Raw genomic sequence first — 19,044 nt, 5'->3', positions numbered from 1 at the left:
TATGGGAAAATTTGCTTAGATACACAAGTGCTTTGGATTACAAGCATATTTCCTGAATGAATTATACTTTGCAAACAAGGTTTTACTGTATTTTCTGTGATCTGTATAACAGAAGATACCACACTTGAAGGGAGAACAAGAAAGTAGAAAACAAAATTACAGTGGAAGTTAAAACAGACTCTCCTCAATCTAGTAGGATATGGAAAGGGAGAGGCAATGTTTAAAATGATTTCAGGGGTCACCTGGGTGGTTCAGTCAGTTGAGCATCTGACTTCAGTTCAGGTCATGATCTCGTGGTTGACAAGTTTGACCTTGCGTAGGGCTCTGTGCGGGCAGCTCAGAGCCTGGAGCCTGCTTCAGATTTTGTGTCTCCCTCTCTCTCTGCCGCTCCCCCACTCATGCTCTGTCTCAAAAATAAATATAAACATTAAATTTTTTTTTTACTAGGCAAAGAACTTTATTAATCTTGTTTCAAACTTTATTCCCAGGCTTCTTCAGCTTAATTAGCTGCAAAGAATGAATTGTATATAAGCAAAACTGAAAAGAGCTGCAGGGTCCAAGGGGCTTGGGCTTAAAATATTAAAGATCTAGATTTTATCAGATTCATGAACAAAATTTTTAAAAAGCAGTCATAATATAAAATAGCAGCTCCCAGTAACTTCTTCAAGTTTTATCATCTTCAGAAGTTGACTCAATTCAGTTTGCTTCATTCTTGGAAGCCTCACCAAAATTCTCCAGAAGATCTGGAACCTCATCATCATCATCCTCTCCGTTAGAAAGTGGTGCCTTTCCATCCACAGATTGGACAGAGCTTCAGCCAGCTTTCTTAAACTTTTCAGACTGCACCAAGTTGGTTTAAGATACTGGGTAGCATTTCTGTCAGCTGCTTTGTCTCAGCATGGCCTGTAATGGTGAAAGTGTTCGCTGCCAGGGATGCCTAAACTTTAGGGTTGTCAAAGTGGACCACTGTTCCTTGGTTTGTGCACATACTCACTTCTTCAATACCAGAGATATTGTTTACCCCTAACTTCTTTAAGGAGAACTGAAGTTTTTTATCATCTGCTGTAGCTGTTGTATGAACCACCTTCTTTCAGCAAGCAGTTCCTTTCCCACCAATGTGTACTTGTGCTTGCAGTTGGCGAGTTTCTCTCGGTTCATGATAGTTTCTTTCATCTTGTTGGAGCAGAAATGGGACTGCGTGGGAGACTAGGGTTGGTGCTCAGGGGGTCTCGGGTGGACCAGCTGAGATTCAACATTAAAAAAATTTTTTAATGATTTCAGTAGTCACTTTTTCTTTAACCTTGCTAATAATTATCAGGAACATGTGATTGATATTTTAAAATATTTAAAGAACTAGTCTTTTTCCACTTAAATTTATTTTTGTTGTTCAGAAGTTTCCAGGTTCCCTGAATTTTTATTCAGAATTTTGAATATATGTTATGTAATAATATGTTATATTAATAATATATGAGATCATTGTTACCAAAACCCGAGTTCAGCTGCCCATCACTCCAAAGACCAATACTCAAGAGATAAGTTTTGGTTGGAAAGGAATATGAGTTTTATTTAGGAGGTTGGCCACCTGGGAAGAAGGTGACTCTTGTCCAAAGGCCAACTCCAAGGTTTCTGCTTGGCCCATGGGTTTTTCTTTTTAAATGTTTATTTATTTATTTTTAAGAGAAAGAGATAGCGAGCAGGTGGGGAGTGGGAGGGAAGAGGGAGAGAGAGAATCCAAGCAGGCTCCATGCTGTCAGCACAGAGCCCGATGCAGGGCTGGAACCCAGGAGCCTTGAGGTTTTGACCTGAGCTGAAACCGAGTCAGACGCTTAACTGACTGAGCCACCCAGGCACTACTGGCCCACGGGTTTTTAAAGGCATTTAGGGTAATTAATCAATAAAGAGAGTACAGGAATACCTAACATTTCTTGATTATGTGCAGACTCAATGGTGCCAGCTACAGATGTTATCTCAGTGCTTGGAGCAAGGTGATCTGGTTCCTTAGTGCCTGAGGGTTGTACAGAGGTGCCCTGTTCTTTCTAGGAAAGAATGCAGGATCTATAGATATAAAAAGAAAGGTTAATCAACCATGTGGGCTAAAGGTGATTGCTAAAGCTTAAAAGACTACTAAGTTGGCCAGAGGGTCCTAGGAGGTTTCATCATTATATACCAGTAAATACGATCTTAAATCTATCTATCAACAAAGTGGTTCCTCCACAGCCTCTTAGGCAGGAGCAGGATCAACACCTGTTTCAGGGTTCCAAGCAGTCTGCATAAGGCACCCGTTGATAACAGGTTCAAGATCCAGGCAGTCACTCAGAGACTGGGCACTGAGCAGAGGCCTCAGATCCAGCAAGTGTCCACACTGCAGGCTTCATCCAGAAGCAACCACTGTGTCATTCCCGCCAGGGTTCCCAACCAGGTCTGAGCTCTGGGGAGGTTTTCTCAGAAAGCAATGGACCAGGCTTGGTGCCCAGGGCCTTTGTTGAAGGCCTCTGCTCACAGTCCGAATGAAAGCTCCCGCCCTTCGAGACCACCTGGAACAAATGTGGGGCTACCTGGAGCTAAGTCACCAGGAAAACCTGGGTCCTGGAGAAGGGCCTCTGACCTCTGTCCCATGTCTCCACTGGTCCTCCAGTGATTTGGGATATTTTGCTAACAGTTTTCAAATTAGCTCTCAGTGGCATGAGGCTGGAGATAGCTACTTCATAGCTACTTCTGGAAGATTATGAAGATAGAAACAAACATTATTTTGCCATGAAGTGGAATTACAGATTCAACACTGGACTGGATCAAACACAATGAGTAGTAACATTTCAGCACAGAGGGGAAAAACTTACAAACAAGCAAAAAATCTTGACTGAAATGAAAAGAAAAATAACTTCAAAGGCACCTGGGTGGCTCAGTCTGTTGAGCTTCTGACTCTTGATTTCAGCTCAGGTCATGAACTCAGGGTTTGTGAGTTTGAGCCCTGCATGGGGCTCTGTGCTGGCAGCGCTGAGCCTGCTTGGGTCTCTCCACCTCTCTCTTTGTCTTTCTCTCAAATAATAATAATAAACTTAAAAAAAAACTTCACTTCAAACTTGAGCTTTCTGCTGGGCTATAGTGATCTCATTAGCTGAGCAGTTGCACTTTAAAGTAGATGAAAATGCAAAAAAGTCTACAGCCTGGTTACTTGCTGACTGAGAAATAACACTGATACTTGAAGACAATTGAATTGGCATACATATGTAATTTTATTTAAATAACGATGAGGCTGGTTATTCCCAGGGAGCCCATTTTGTCTGGGTAAGAAAGTTACTATTCTGGAATTTAATGAAAGTGAAAGTGTCAGGAGTATGGAGACAGAGAGAGAAAATGTACTTTGTGTGACTTTGCAGGACAAAGAGAAGGAAAAAGTCTGCACCAAAGAATCAAACAGTGTTGCAATTTTTACTTTTTATCAGACAGAATTCCCAAGGGAGGCTTGGGAAAACAATGATAAAATACGTGTTGTAATTGGTACTCTGTTGGACCAAATGGTCTCTATTGTCCAGGGGGAAGATCCCAAGTTCATCTCCTATCAGATCTCTGTGGTAAGATCAATATTTGACTGTATTTTTAAAGCGAGAGACTAAAAGGCTAAAATTATTTTGGACAATCTGTTTCCTGAAAATTAAAGAATAAGAAACAATCCAATAGCAGTTGTTACCTATATTTCTTAAGAGTAATGCTGAGTTAACCAAATATACAGAGAATGTGACTCTCCTCAGGGCATGATTTTAGAAGTACCAGATATGCCTCTTTTGTAAAACAATCCCTCAGTTTTCTTTTGAGGTAATCGTTTTGAATGTTTTTTCTAGTATTATTTTTCTGATTCTAAAGTTAAAAGTTTCTCAGTATACATAATGTAGAAGATACACAACATTTTAAAAGGCAAATAATCATTCATCACCACATGCAATATGCTAATTTCCTTTAAGATTTCCTTTGTTGTCGCATTAAGAGGTGTTCCTCACTCCAATATTGCACAACTAGTTCCTTATATTTTCTTTTTAAGATTACTTATTAAACATTTGTCTTTAATCTGTATTTTGGTGACTGGTGATAAGTAACTATGTAAAATTTGGTAAATAACCAATTGCTCTAGCACTGTTTATTGGCTTATCTTTTCTTTTCCTAATATAATATAATGCCACGTGTATAAATTAGTGCTTGTACTTACATTGGAGGTCATTGGGAACTATTTTTTCCCATTAAACTATATTCTTGCATTAGTAATAAGCTATTATACTTTTTTAAGCATTGTAGTGTATCTTCTCAGCTATTCCAAAAGTTTATTCTTTTACATGGATGTTAACATCACATTCTCACACCCTCTTCACCCTCCAAAATAATCATTGTTATTCACATTATTTTCATAGCAATTATCTATAAACCAGAGAATAAATGATATCTTTACAATATTTAGGAGTTTTGTGTTTTTTTCCCATCTATATAAAGGGTACAACCCTCCCTTGCCCAAGTCTTTGTTACTGCTTCAGCTGAAAACATCTTTTCTTCTGCTCTTCTATAGCTCATTTTAAAGTCTCAGTTTAAATGTTTCATTGTAAATGTTCAAGTCTCAGTTTAAATGCCACCTCTTCAGAGAGGAAATCATTCTTTGAACACTCAATTTAAGTAACTATACCCCCAACAACTACACACTGAATCACATTGCCTTGACTTGTTTCTTTTGTAGCACATGTAACTTGTAAAAATTATCTTATTTCTATATTTGTTTACCTGTTTGTTTCCCCAGCCAAATAAATAAAAATCATAAAGGATTTTATCTGTCTTTTTCACTGCTTTGCCCCCATCATCTAGCACAATGTCCAGTAAACACTGATATTCAATAATTATTCACTAAATGAACAATGAATGAGTGAATAAATTCAGCTCAGACAAAACTCCCTCTGCTTTATGCTTGATGTATACTCTACCAAGCCTAGCACTGCTACCATTGGTTGTTGTGTAGAGTGTATCTAGAGCATAGTGTGGTATATAGTGAGTGGTATCCAGATTTCCAATGGCTCACCATTCCCCAACTCAGACTCTATTGTTGACACTATCAAATCATAATTGTGATCTGGCCCTTTATGAGGTCCTTCAGTCTCTTCCCACTTCAAGATATTTCACAGAGATCTCTCAGAGTTTGTGTTGTAGTTGGCTCCTTGGATGTGAGGCATCTCCTCTACTATTTTGTTTTTCTTTCACTTCATTTGAATTCTAGAAAAATGGCTTCTGGGCCATCTTTTTGACAAGACCACGTATTAATTATAACATTGAATTTCTCTATACCCCAACTTATTATTTTTTAATTTATTCTGTTTATGTGATCTGTAAAATAGTTGCAGGGCAACTTAAAATGCCTTTCTATAAATATGGTGGTTTTCTTGATTTTTCCTATAGTTCCACTTATTTAAAACTACATTTAAAATTATATTTCACTTGGCGCGTTACAGCTCTTGAGCATTGAACATTAACATTTATTTTTAAATTTTATTTATTTTTCTGGCTTAGTGTGATCAATGCCTTTAGAAATTCAAAATTTTTCTAGAGATTCAAAATATTTCTAGGTGTTAAGTCTGTTTTACCTCTCTGTCCCTCTTTCTTTTCTCTCCTCCCATCCCACAATAAATTTGACTATTAGGCCATCTTTTATTCTTTTTAATGTCTATTTTTGAGAGAGAGAGAGAAAGAGAGAGAGAGAGAGAGAGAGAGAGAGAGCGTGTGCACGCAAGTAGGGGAAAAGAGGGGGAAAGGGAGAATCTCAAGCAAGGGCTTGAACTCATGAACCACGAGATTATGACCTGAGCAGAAATCGGACACTTAACTGCCATCCAGGCACTCCTAGTCATCTCTTTTAAACAAAAGTGTCAAATATTAGTTCATCTCAGGAAATTTTCTTTCCACTGTTCTTTGATTTTTGCTTCTGTTACATCATGTCTATTCTCTTCTTCTAAAATTTCTATTTTGTGTGTCTTGGATTCCTTGAATTTGTCCACAACATATGCCATATTTTTTCTTACTCTTTTTCACCAATTTGCCATTTCTTCAGAGTTCCGGATGAATTTCTTGAATCTGTGTGCTACTTTTAAAATTCAATTATTACCTTATTATATGGCACTTTCGTTAAAGTTTTAAATTTAATAATCCTACAATAAAAAAATCTGTGTATTTAACTCCAATTTATCTCTCATGATTACTTGCTCTAGCATTGTTTGATTTATTTTTGGACCAATCATATTCTTAAATCTTGTGAAAAATATCATAAAACCTCCCTAGCATTCTTCTGTTACTTAGAATACCTGTGTTTCCAGTGAGGTATCTCTTCTGATTCTTGATAATTTCCTTTGTTTGAATTGAAGTATATCTTCACACATTGGGTGGTTGTTCTCCCTTTTTAAAAATTCTCATATCAGAGTATCTATGGTTGCTCATTACTTTGCCATAGTTAAGTAGAGATAGGTTCTATAAGAAATTGGCATAGATCTTTGCATGAATCTTTGAGATCGAGATGCAAAGAAGGGGGACATTTTATAATTTATCATAAATTTATATCGTTAGTGACTTCATAGTCTAGAGGGATTGAGAAAGGATTCAGAGTTCTAAATAGACCAAGTAGGAAACTTTGCCACTGTGTTATTTCTTCATTTGTGAGAGCAAATAGTGCAAACAAGCCTAGAAGCAAGCCCACAATAATCAGTTTCCCTGTACCAAGAACAATGGCAATCCTCAGCTTCCTTCTTAGTGAGCTGCCTGTAGCATTGACCTTTGGCTTCTAGTAGCCTTCACTGTCAGTTAAGTTACTCTCACTTCTCCACAGGTCTAATTATAGGTGTAGATGCTGTGCATGAACAGAGGTCAGGCAGTATTAATGTGATATGCCCTTTAAAGTTCTTTGGCCCTCTCTAGCAATTAATTCAGCCTTCTTTAAACTTTAAGAAGCACTATTCAAGTTACCTCAATTTACTTCTCAGACATTATTTTTTCACAGGAGGCATTTTTCTGTTCAGGGCTCTAATCTTTCCTTCACTTGGCCTCTTCTTATTTAAACTAACAGGAAATCCTCAAAGTTTGTGGTACATCAATTGGCAGGTTTCCACCCTGTTTTTACATCTTCTAGCCTTCCCAGTGGAAATATGGAGAACTTTGGTGCTATCACTGCAATTTTACTGAAAAGCATTTCCTTCATTTCTTCTAGGATTCCCTTCTACTTAATTTCTTTTGAAATCTTACACTTGTTTAAAAAATGGGAACTATGCAACAAATACAGTATTGACATTCTGACTTGTTAAAATAAAATAATCCTGGTAAGGTAATCCATCAAGGCATTATCAGACATACTTTTTAAAATTCAACAAATATTTATTCATAAAAGTAAATGAGATACAACCCCTCTTTTAAAGGTGCCCACAAAAATGAATATATTTGTTGTCATTTAACAGGAAGGGGGGATTAGGCAAGGAAAATAGTTTTATTTAAGGATTATTAATAAGAAACGTATGATACCATGAGCAAATATATAAGCAAAAAAAAAATTCAGAACAACTCTAGTGACAGATTTCTTACCAAGCTGCAGCATAAGGATTCAGAAGCCTTAAATTGAGACAAAAAGCAAAAAGCAAAAATAGGGTTACCAAAATGAGGACTGGAAAAACAAAAATTGGAAGGGAACTGGGAAGACATTGTGCTGAATCACAGTATCACCTAGGATTGGATGAACTTTTTTTTTTCTTTTTGGCATGCATCTTTATGTTACAGTATTTCCAGGACTCTAAGATTAGGATGTTTTCTTAAAGGTTTTCCAGTTAGTATTTGTACATGTACACAAAGGTGAATGCTGAATGACAAGAAATCAATGCAGGTCAAACCTAGTTATTTACTTGCTGAATAAGGATTTTCTATTGCTTTCCATATGGCTGTCCTCCAGCAACGGTAGGTCAAGTCTTTCCTACACTTCAAATCTTCTCTGACTTCAACTTCTGCCCCATATTTCTGACTGATTTTTTATCTTTTTCTTCTGCTTTTATGGGTCCATTTGTATATTCTAAGATTCATGATATTATTCCCATTTTAAGTTCAGCTGATTAGCAACCTTAATTACATTAGCAAAGTCCCTTATTAACAGTATTGTTCATGGGGATATTGGGTAAAGGACATCTTTAGAATTCTGCCTTTAGAATTAATACTGACAAATGTATACAGGATAGACTTTCATAAGGAAGAGACCTATGCTTCATAGCTTTGCTAGCTTTCTTCTTTACTCACAGCTATTGTTTGTTTTTATACATTTTTACATTAATAAATATTATAGATTTCCAAGGCTTACTTCTTAACTTTGACTTGGCCACACACACAAAAAAGGAGAAATTCTCTTTTTTTTTCCTCCAAAAGTTTGAATCATTGACCAAAATGAAGTCCTGGAATTTATCAGCCTTTCAGTTTTACATAATTTTTTTATGATATGAAATGCACAAAACGTTCTATTAAAATATAACTGCAAGTTAATCATGAACAGACCCTTTAGAATTCTTAGAGATGTTAATTTTGTAGAGAAATGGGGAAACAAATGTCAGCACTGGCAGCTGAAAGGGTACAGATCTCCTGGTAATAAGAGAGGCAGCTGTTTCAATACAATTTTTTTTTGAAGTAAAATGCCCCATAGTGCCCTGGAATCCCTAATTAATTATAGTGAAGAACCAGAGTTTGCTATTTTGTACCATCTGGAAAAAAATGATCTTAAACAATAAGGTGTGATCTAAGGAGACTTCTCACTAGAGATTTAAAGTGATCTAAGATACAGATCAAACCACATGGCAAATTAGTAGTTTCCAAAATAGAAAGTCAGACAATGGTTTATTTTTTTTAATGTTTTATTTATTTATTTTGAGAGAGAGAGAGAGAGAGACTGAGTTCATGCGGGGGAGGGGCAGAGGGAGAGAATCGCAAGCAGGCTCCTCACTGTCAGCACAGAGCCCGAGGCAGTTGTGAGATCAGGACCTAAGCCAAAATCAAGAGTTGAACGCTTAACCAACTGAGCCACACAGGCACCCTATGAATTTATTTTGTAATTATACATCTCTAGAAATGTAAGTAAACCATTGAAACATTCCCTCTTTTAAATGTTTAAAACTCAGGGGCGCCTGGGTGGCTCAGGCCGTTAAGCATTCAACTCTTGATTTTGGCTCAGGTCATGATCTCATGGTTCATGGGATTGAGCCCCATATCAGGCTCTGTGCTGATAGCATGGAACCTGCTTGGGATTCTCTCTCTCCCTCTCTCTCTGCCCCTCCTCTGTGCACTCTCTCTTTCTCTCAAAATAAATAAATAAACTTAATTTTTTTAATGTTTAAGATTCATAATAAGTTCCTGGATGCTTTAGACAGTATAATATAAATAATAGAGCATAAGTTTTGGAGATAGATAAAACTAGGGCCAAACCTTGGCTTTCTCACTTAGTAAATGTAGGCATATGAGCAATTTACCTAATCTTTCTGTTTCAATTTTCTTCACATTTGAGATAGAAATAGTGTTACCTCCTTTGAAGGATGTTGTGAGGATTAAACAATATGTTAATTTTCTTCTCAGTAGCATGCACATAGTAAGTGCTGAAATGGTAGCTTGCATTTATTTGCCTAAACCTATGCAACATAAATCTTGGTTGCTACTGAGTAACACATGAGGCAAATGTTGAAGGTGGTATTATGATGTGATAATATTTATCATGAATAAACCCCTTTCTTTCTTCTTTACTTTCATGTCCTCTCCCTCTTCCTCTTCTCTGTTCTCATTCTCCTTGATCTCTCTGTTGTATTTGACACTAATAACAAATTACCCCATGAAATATTTTTTCCCTTTGGTCTTTACACAGTACTTATTTTACTCCTGTTTCTCCAACCACTGTGGGAAAAAATATTTCATGGGGTAATTTGTTATTAGTGTCAAATACAACAGAGAGATCAAGGAGAATGAGAACAGAGAAGATAATTCTGCAGATTCGGCAGGAAGACAGTCTGGTGATGACTTTCATGAGAACAATCGCACTCCAATGGGGATATTAATCTGATGAATCACTAATTTTCTAGTTTCAAGGGGATATAAAATACAATGAGTGGACTCTTATATACAGACACAGGCTCACCAGATAATATTAAAAACTCAAACCAGCTTTATTCCAGTCACCTATTCCTCCTGAGACATAATGGGGAAGAAAGAAGAGTCCTTGCTAAGGAAGCAAATTAAGGTTTAATAATTTTACACATCTTCAGGCAAGGCCTTCAGAAAGGTTAGAGAAGAACAACACTCAAATGAGAGGTTCCCAAAAGTACACTATCTTCATCTACTCTGGGCTAGTTTATGGTCTGTTGTGTAGAGCTGTCTCAGAGACTTCAGCTGACTTTCATCAGCTGACTTACTCCAAATGCTACCTCTAGACCCAAAAACTTGTACACATTTATTGAGTTAACTGGGTGTAATCAGAAATGGTGAGGAAATGATGGACTAAACATTTACTCCTTTTCATCTTCCTTTGAATTGCTTTCCTTCTCTTTGAAGTCCCAGACCACTTCCTCTTACTCCTTAGTTCAGAATGACATATACCATATTTTGCCTGTCATTAGAATCTCATGTCTATGTGGATTCCCTGTACATATGTAACTAAATTTTATTTCCTTCTGTTAATCTGTCTCTTAATTTGATTCTTAGACCAGTTGGAAGCCCCTTGAAGGGTAGAAAAAATTGTTTCTCCCCAACACTTGAAAAACAAAGGGTTAAGTTTTCAGCATGTGAAATGGGAGTTTTGGTGAAAGAAACAATTTCATGACATGAGGAACATACTCAATATTTGAATTGAGCTATTAAATATATGGGATGTGGTGAAAAATAGAAAAAAAAAAATCTTCATTAACCTTGAATTCCTTGAATTTGGTTCTGTCTGAAATCAGAGTAACAAATTGTAATCAGTTAGGATTTGTGCCACTCTATGAGTTTACCCTTTAATTTTTGTTCTTATTGAAAATAAGGCGGGGAGGGGGTGCTCAGTTAAGCATCTGACTTTGGCTCAGGTCATGATCTCATGGTTCATGAGTTCGAGCCCTGCATCAGGCTCTGTGCTGACAGCTCAGAGCCTGGAGCCTGCTTCAGATTCTGTGTCTCCCCCTCTCTCTCTCTCTGCCCCTTCCCCACTCATGCTTCATCTCTCTCTCTCTCTCTCTCTCTCTCTCAGAAATAAACATTAAAAATTTTTGTAAAAAAGAAAATAAGGAACAAAACAGCAGAAAAACACATTATTGCAGAGTAGTATGGGGACTCTGATCTTGTCTCATCCTTAAAACACAGCTAGATCCGCATCAAACAATTTTGAACACCTAGGAAAATGATATGAAGATTAATGCAGCAATCTGCATGACTTGAGGAAGAGAAATTGGAAGGTATGCAGTGCAGAGAGGTGAACTGGGGAAGAGAAAAGCCATGGTGCCCTGGATGATAGGGAGCCCTTTTCACAGAGAGACAGAGAGAGAAAGAGAAAGAAGGATAGTGTGCAGGACATCAGGACTGTGCAAGAAAAGCACTTCTCCTGAAAGTAGCTGGAGATAGAGAGAGAAAGAGTGAAAACATTCGCAGGGGACTGGACAAGAAATCTGTTCCATAAAATCATTGACAAGGAAAAAGGACAGGGTTTCTATACCACCATTTTTCTATAAACAGTGGAATACAGAGTTTGACATTTCAGAACTCAGTGCCTGATGGTGCTTGGCAAGAAAGCAGGGAGCAGGCAGTGCAGTCTCGGGGGCCTGAGTGACATACAGGGAGAAGCTGTTCCTCTGTTGGACTAAATTTGGTACAGGAGATATGGCTTTCCCCTGGGCAAAAGTCTACCAACCCCAGAGAGCTGCCATGTTTACTGATATTGGGACAAAGATGCCAGCTGAGTGCAGCAAAACCTGGCGCTGGCTGTGTGTTGTTATTCACCATAAACTTTGAGCCTCTGCTCAATCACACCAACGTTTTCTGGGACAAGTCTGTACCTGGCCATTGCTTGGGGAGACCCTCCCCCAGAGAATTAACACAGGCCCAAGCCTCCGAGGTCTCTGAAGTGTGAGGTTTTGAAAAACATCTCCATCAGCGATAAAACTCTTGAGGGAGGCATTTCCTAGCAGGTATAGAGACAGCTTGTAAAAACATAGAGTAGAGAAAGGGAGCAATGAAGCCTGAGACAAAAGGGGGGGGGTTGATTGTGTCTGTGAGGGCATAAAATTCCCACACTAGAGACTAGAGAGTGGAAGTGAAGCCATTTTCACCTCTAGCACACCCACATCAATCAACCCCAGTGAGCTAAGCAGCACCACCAAATAGGGAACAGAGCTTTTACACCAAGCCCTGCCCACTAGCACCTTCCAGGCACATTCCCCAGAAGACCAGCACAAATCCTTTCTACCTGCTTAGTCTATGGACCATAGTGTGCTGCAAAATTTTAGTTTTAAAGTAAATGGAACTAGCTTCATTCAGGTTTCATTTTGTTTGCTTATTCATTTGTTTGTTCATTTTCTTTGTTTCTGTTTTTGTTTTCTTTTTTCTTTATTTCTTTCATTTTTCTTTCCTTCTTGGATACAGAGAGAAAGTTTTTTATTCTATTTAATTTTCCTTATTTTGGTTTTAATTCTATTTTATTATTTACAATAATTTTTAAATATTTTCTTCTCTTTTTTTGTCAAGCTTCTCTTTACAAGCAAACTGAAGCACACCTAGGAACTAAGTCCCTTTATTTGGTTTTGTTTTGTTTTTAATTTTTAATTTTAATTTTTAATTTTATTTTATTAATTTTTTTTCCTCCAAAATGACAAGACAGAGGAATTATCCCCAAAAGAAAGAACAGGGAGAAATGATGGCCATGGATTTAATCAACACAGATATAAGCAAAATGTCTGAACTAGAATTTTAACCAAGAGTATAAGAATACTAGCTGGGAATGAAAAAAGCATAGACACACCAAAGAATCTCTTTCTGCAAAGATAAAAGAATTAAAATCTAGTCAGGCCAAAATTAAAAATGTTGTAATTGAGATGCAACCTCAAATGGATGCCATGACAGTGAGGATGGATGAAGCAGAGGAACAAATTAGTGATATAGAACATAAAATTATGGAAAATAATGAAGCTGAAAAGAAGAGGGAAACAAAGGTAATGGATCACAAGGGTAGAATTAGAAAACTCAGTGACTTTTTAAGGGGAATAACATTCATATCATAGGAGTACCAAAAGATAAAAAGAGATAGAAAAAGAGGTAGAGGGTTTATGTGAACATATTATAGCTGAAAACTTCCCTAATAGAGGGAAGGATAAGACATCAAAATCCAAGAACATAGAACTCCCATTAGATTCAACAAAAGCTGCCCATCACCAAGGCATATCATAGCAAAAGTCACAAAACACAGACAAGGAAAGAATCATGATAGCAGCAAGAGAAAAAAAGTCCTTAACCTACAAGGGAAGACAGATAAGGTTTGCAGCAGATCTGTTAACAGAAACACAGCAGGCAAGAAAGGAGGGGCAGGATATATTTAACATGCTGAATGTGAAAAATATGCAACCAAGAATTCCTTATCCAGCAAGGCCATCATTCAAAATAGATGAAGAGATAAAGAGTTTCCCAGACAAACAAAAACTAAAGGAGTTCATACCACTAAACCAGCCCTGCAAGAATTTTTAAGAGGGACTCTTTGAGTGGAGAAAACAAAACAAAACAAAACAACCAAAAGCAACGGGTAAAAAAAGAACCAGAGAACATGACCAGAAAACCAATGCTATGGGTAACAAAATGGCACTAAATTCATATCTTTCAATAATCTATCTGAATGTAAATGGACTAAATGCTCCAATCAAAAACTACTGGGTATCAGAGTAGATAAAAATCAAATCTATCTATATGCTGCATACAAGAGACTCATTTTAGATCTAAAGACATCTGCAGATTGAAAGTGAGGGGATGGAGAATCATTTATCATGCACATGGATGTCAAAGGAAAGCTGGAGTAGCCATACTTATATCAGACAAACTAGACTTAGAACAAAGACTGATAAGAGATGAAGGACATCATATTATAATTGAGGGGTCTTTTGAGGATGAGCACTAGGTGTTGTATGGAAACCAATTTGACAATAAATTTCATATATTGAAAAAAAAAGAATAAAAAGTATACAATTCAAAAAAAAATAATTAAGGGGTCTATCAACCACAAAGATCTAATAATTATAAATATGTATGCCCCCAAATTGGAAGCACAGAAATATATAAATAAAATACTAATAAACATAAAGAAACTTATTGATAATAATATAATAATAGTAGGGGACTTTAACACCTCATTTATAGCAACAGACAGGTCATCAAAGCAGAAAATCAACAAGGAAACAATGGCTTTGAATGACAAACTGGACCAGAATGACTTAACAGATATATTCAGAACATTTCATCCTAAAGCAGCAGAATACACATTCTTCTTGAGTGCACATTTAACATTCTCCAGAGTAGATCACATACTTTGTCACAAATCAGCACTCAACAAGTACAAAAGGATTGAGATCATTTCATGCATATATTCAGAACACAATGCTATGAAACTTAAAAACAACCACAAGAAAAAATTTGGAAAAACAACAAATACTTGAGGTTAAAGAACATCCTACTAAAGAATAACCAGTTAACCAAGAAATTAAAGAGGAAATTAAAAGGTACACAGAAGCCAATGAAAATGAAAACATGACAATCCAAACCCTTTGGGATGCAACAAGGTCAGTCATATGAGGTAAGTATATAGCAATCCAGGCCTTCCTAAAGAAGGAAGAAATGTCTCAAATGCACAACCTAACTGTACACCCAAAACAGCTGGAGAAAGAACAGCAAAAAAGCCCAAAACCAGAAGAAGGGAAATAATAAAGTTTAGAGAAGAAATCAATGATATCAAAATTAGAAAAAAACAGTAGATCAGATCAATTAAACTAGGAGCTAGTTCTTTGAAAGAATAAACAAATTGATAAACTCCTAGACAGATATATCAAAAAGAAAAAAGAATGGACCCAAATAAATAAAATCAACAATGGAAGGTGAAAGATCACAACCAACACTGGAAAAATTAAAACAATAATAATAGAATATTATGAGCAATTATATGCCAACAAATTGGGCAATCTGGAAGAAATGGATAAATTCCTAGAAACAAATGAACTAACAAATGGAAACAGAAAGAAATAGAAAATTTGAACAAACCCAAACCCAGTAAAGAAACTGAAACAGTAATCAAAAATCTTCCAAAAAACAAGAATCCAGGGGCAAATGGCTTCCCAGGAGAATTCTACCAAACATTTAAAGAATAATTAATAACTATTCTTTTGATGCTGTTCCAAAAAATAGAAATGGAAGGATAACTTCCAAACTCCTTCTATGAGGCCAGCATTACCTTGATTCCAAAACCAGACAAAGACCCCACTTAAATGGAGCACTACAGACCAATTTCGCTGATGAACATGGATGCAAAAATACCCAACAAGATACTAGCAAATCAAATCCAACAATACATTAAAAAAATTATTCACCATGATCAAGTGGGATTTATTCCTGGGCTGCCAGGCATGGTTCAATATCCACAAATCAATCAATGTGATACATAACATTATTAAAAGAATAAGAACAACACGATCCTCTCAACAGATGCAGAAAAAGCATTTGACAAAATATAGTATCCTTAATTGATAAAAACCCTCAAGAAAGTAGGGATAGGAGCATACCTCAACATCACGAAGGCCATATATGAGAGACCCATAGCTAATATCATTATCAATGGGGAAAAACTGAGAGCTTTCACCCCAAGGTCAGGAACACAAAAGGGACATCAAATTTCACCAGTGTTGTTCTAAATACTATTAGAAGTCCTAGCCTTAGCCATGAAACCACAAAGAGAAATAAAAGGCATACGAATTGGCAAAGAAGAAGTCAAACTTTCACTCTTCACAATTAACATGAAACTCTACCTGGAAATCCCAAAAGACCCCACCAAAAAACTGCTAGAACTGATACATGAATTCAGCAAAGTTGCAGGATATAAAATCAATGTACAGAAATCAGTCATATTTCTATACACCAATAATGAAGCAGCGTAAAGAGAAATCAAGGAATTGATACCATTTATAATTACACCAAAAACCATAAGATACCTAGGAATAAACCTAGCCAAAGAGGTAAAAGATATCTATGCCGAAAAGTATAGAAAGCTTTTGAAAGAAATTAAGGAAGACAAAAAGAAATGGGAAAACATTCCATCCTCATGGATTGGAAGAACAAATATTGTTAAATATGGATACTACCCAAAGAAATCTATATATTCAATGCAATCCCTATCAAAATAACACCAGTATTCTTCTCAAAGCTATAACAAAAATTATAAAAATTCTTTGGAGCCAGAAAAGACCCTGAATAGCCAAAGCAATGTTGAAAAAGAAAACCAAAGCTAAAGGCATCACAATTCCAGACTTCAAGCTATATTACAAAGTTGTAATCATCAAGACAGTATGGTACTGACATAAAAACAAAAAACATAGATTAATGGAACAGAATAGAAAACCCAGAAATGGACCTGCAAATGTATGACCAAACAATCTTCAACAAAACAAGAAATAATATCCAATAGAAAAAAAAGACACTCCCTTCAGCAAATGGTGTTGGGAAAACTGGACAGTGACACGCAGAAGAATGAACCTGGATCAGTTTCTTACACCACACACAAAACTAAATTCAAAATCAGTGAAAGACCTAAATGTAAGATAGGAAACCATCAAAATCCTAAAGGAGAAAACACACAGCAACCTCTTTGACCTAGGTCACAGTAACTTCCTACTAGACATGACTCCAGAGTCAAGCAAAAGCAAAACTAAACTTTTAGGACCTCATCAAAATAAACAATCAACAAAACTAAAAAGCAACTGATGGCATGTGAGAAGATATTTGCAAATTACATATCCAAAATCTATAAAGAACTTATCAAACTCAATACCCAAAAAACAAATAATCCAGTGAAGAAATTGGCAGAAAACATGAACTAGACACTTTTCCAATGAGGACATCCTGATGGCTAACGACACATGAAAAGATGCTCAATGTCACTCATCATCAGACAAATATAAATTAAAACCACAGTGAGATACCACCTCACTCCTGTCAGAATGGCTAAAATGAACAACTCAGGAAACAACAAATGTTGGTGAAGATACAAAAAAAGGGGAACACTTTTGCACTGTTGATGGGAATGCAGACTGGTGCAGTCACTGTGGAGAACAGTATGGAAGTTCCTCAAAAACTTAAAGTTAGAACTACCCTAGGCCCCAGCAATTGCACTACTAGGTATTTACCCAAAGGATACAAAAATGCTGATTCAAAGGGGCACATGCATCCCAATGTTATAGCAGCACTATCAACAACGACCAAATTATGGAAAGAGCCCAATGGCCATCAACTGAGGAATGGATAAAGAAGATGTGGTATACAATTGAATATCAAAAAAGAATGAAATCTTGCCCAAATCCGTATCAAAAAGAATCAAATAAAAAAGAATGAAATCTTGGAATTGGCAACAATGTGGATGGAACTAGAGCATATAATGTAAGCGAAATAAGTCATTCAGAGTAAGACATAAATATCATGTGATTTTACTCATATGTGTGTAGAATTTAAGAAATAAAACAGATGAACACAAGGGAAGGGAAGAAAAAAACAAGATAAAAGCAGAGAGGGAGGCAAACCAGAAGAGACCCTTAAATACAGAGAATAAACCGAGGGTTGTTGGAGGGGAGGTGGGCAGTGGGTGGGATAAATGGGTGATGGGCATTGAAGAGGGCACCTGTTGGGATTAGCAGTGGGTGTTATATATAAGTGATGAATCACTGGGTTCTACTCCTGAAACCAGTACTGCCCTGTATGTTAACTGACTTGAATTTAAATAAAATCAAATACAATGAAAAAATAAAAGTATTTGGTACATAACTTTTAAAATAGTTGGTAAATGTTTAAGGAATAAATCACTTGAAATTAAAAAAAATAAATAAATAAACTTGGAAACAATTTCAAAAATTAGATATAACTTCAGTATTGGGGAAGACCATTATCTTTATTTGTCAGTGATATGCAAAAAAACATTGGGGTGGAGGATGGTTGGTGGATATGGCCATTTAACTTGAATTCTGGGACCTCAGCTAGCTGGTTTATTGCAGATATCCAGGCATAAGTTGATATGGGTTTGGGCAATTTTGATAGTGGCAAAAATGGAAGGAGAAGAATAAATACCACTGATGACTCACAGTCTAATTGGGAAGACTCATGACAAAGTATAAGAGATAAATGAGCAATTAAACAAAACATAAGTACAGGAATTTAATTCTGTTGGTTCTATTATTAAGGCTGTCACTAACAGGAGAAAAACTCATATATGTCTAATATATATTATATATTGTTTATATTTTATGTTATATAATATGTTATCTGCCATGTTTTGGCTATCCTTATATAATAAAAAAACATGGGAAGGATGTTTACAAGGAATGACTTCAACATATAAAAAGCTGCATTTGTTCTTCTAGAGATAGTAGAAAGTATATTTGGGTACAATTTGGTTGAAGTTAATACAGCACTGAGCAACTGAACCTATACGTATTTTATGCCTGTTTTTGTGTTGCCAAAATAAAATAACATTACCACCAGAACTGAAAAAGAAAAAGAATACATTATCATGGAAGCTATATATGTAAGTAAAGTAATAATGTGTGTTGGAGAACTAAGAATTAGAAGATTCTTCATTTTTAGGGCTTGTTCCTATGGGTTTGTACCTTTGGATAATTTATTTGAGTATGACGAATCTGTTTTCTCAACCAGAAAATAGAAGATATCCCTACCCCCACTTAATTCATAAGCCAGTTTTTTAAAGATCAAATGATTTAACAGTTTGTGAAACTGTTTTGTAAGCTATAAAATTCTAAATAA

General features: G+C 36.3%; 1 pseudogene; it reads right to left on the bottom strand.

Annotated features, from left to right (window-relative positions):
- Nucleotides 1-434: 434 nt before the first annotated feature.
- LOC125931954 (transcription factor BTF3-like) lies at nt 435-1,188 on the bottom strand (annotated as a pseudogene).
- Nucleotides 1,189-19,044: the final 17,856 nt, after the last annotated feature.

The sequence above is a fragment of the Panthera uncia genome, chromosome X, assembly GCF_023721935.1.
Source record: "Panthera uncia isolate 11264 chromosome X, Puncia_PCG_1.0, whole genome shotgun sequence".
Classification (NCBI taxonomy): domain Eukaryota; kingdom Metazoa; phylum Chordata; class Mammalia; order Carnivora; family Felidae; genus Panthera; species Panthera uncia.
Note: the sequence above shows the minus strand (reverse complement) of the source record. Positions and strands in the feature narration are given on the sequence as shown.